This window comes from Magallana gigas, chromosome 2, assembly GCF_963853765.1.
Source record: "Magallana gigas chromosome 2, xbMagGiga1.1, whole genome shotgun sequence".
Taxonomy (NCBI): Eukaryota; Metazoa; Mollusca; class Bivalvia; order Ostreida; family Ostreidae; genus Magallana; species Magallana gigas.
In genome coordinates this window covers 17,972,882-17,973,962 of record NC_088854.1, presented here as the reverse complement: position 1 = coordinate 17,973,962, position 1,081 = coordinate 17,972,882, and the positions used below count along the sequence as shown (strand labels likewise).

General features: G+C 33.1%; 1 protein-coding gene across 15 annotated transcripts in view; it reads left to right on the top strand.

Annotated features, from left to right (window-relative positions):
• Positions 1-183, top strand: part of LOC105345687 (pre-B-cell leukemia transcription factor 1) — a 16,473-nt gene extending 16,290 nt beyond the window's left edge. For all 15 annotated transcript variants that reach the window (XM_034446638.2, XM_011453924.4, XM_011453932.4 and 12 more), the window contains one exon: positions 1-183. This exon is cut by the window's left edge and continues 639 nt beyond it. The gene's annotated coding sequence lies outside the window, so the exon portion shown is untranslated.
• The last annotated feature ends 898 nt before the right edge of the window (positions 184-1,081 follow it).

Sequence of the window (1,081 nt, the reverse complement as noted above, 5' to 3'; positions counted from 1 at the left end):
AAATAGAAAGCTGACTTATAAGATAAAAAAGCATGAGAATATTTCTTATTAACCATTACAAACATATACTCATGAAGGGTTTGTTCATTTCAAAATGATCTACGTTTATCATTCTAATGATGAATATCGATACTACTTTGTTACAAAGTTCGCTGTATTAAAAATAAATGATTGAAAATGGAATAGATTGTTTTGTTGTCGTAAGTTCAAATATTTCGATTAATGGGCGATTTTCTTGTAATATTGATGTAGTGTGTTCTGAAACTAAGGACTTCAAATACAGTCCCCGATAATTCAGATTCGATCCATGTGAAGTGGGCAGCAACTGATCACGTGCTATGCCAGTAGTCATCAGTAAGATGCCGTTCCATCGGATGACATGCTGTCAACGGTCGGGATTTCTCAATGAAGAAGGCACGATGATGTTTAATGGCCATGGGCACCGAAAAGGGATTGACATTTAGTTGCCAAAGACAAAATGACGCCGTCTTAAACTGTTGAAAAATAAAATAAATTGAAAACCCTGTAAAAACGTTTAACCGTGAATAAAATTTGATCCAAATTCAAAAACGATTAATGCATTGTAGTTTATCCATGATTCTACTGTCAAATTTCATTAGAAGTGAATATTTATACAGATTATCTACGTTAATTTCTCTAGACTGCTTCGTATCTCTTCACTCGTACGCCTTGAAAATCATATTTGGCTAACTTTTAATTGTTATACCCCCGCAAACGAAGTTTAGGGGGTATATTGGTTTCACCCTGTCCGTCTGTCTGTCTGTCCGTCTGTCTGTAGACGCAACTTTGTCCCCCTTATAGAATTTTTTATTACTGCATGGAACAGTTTGAAAATTTGTACATATGTTGAACACCATCTGAAGATGTGCACCTGCAATTTTTTTTAAGATCAGACAAGATTTAATGATTTTATGACAGTTTTCATTTTCCTTATTCTATATATTGTACACTGATGTTGAACAGTAAGGGAGGCAATCCTTACAGATTTTATTAATTAATTAATAGTATTAAAACACTTTAAAATATATTTATATAAATACATTCAGATGGAGGTTTTTTG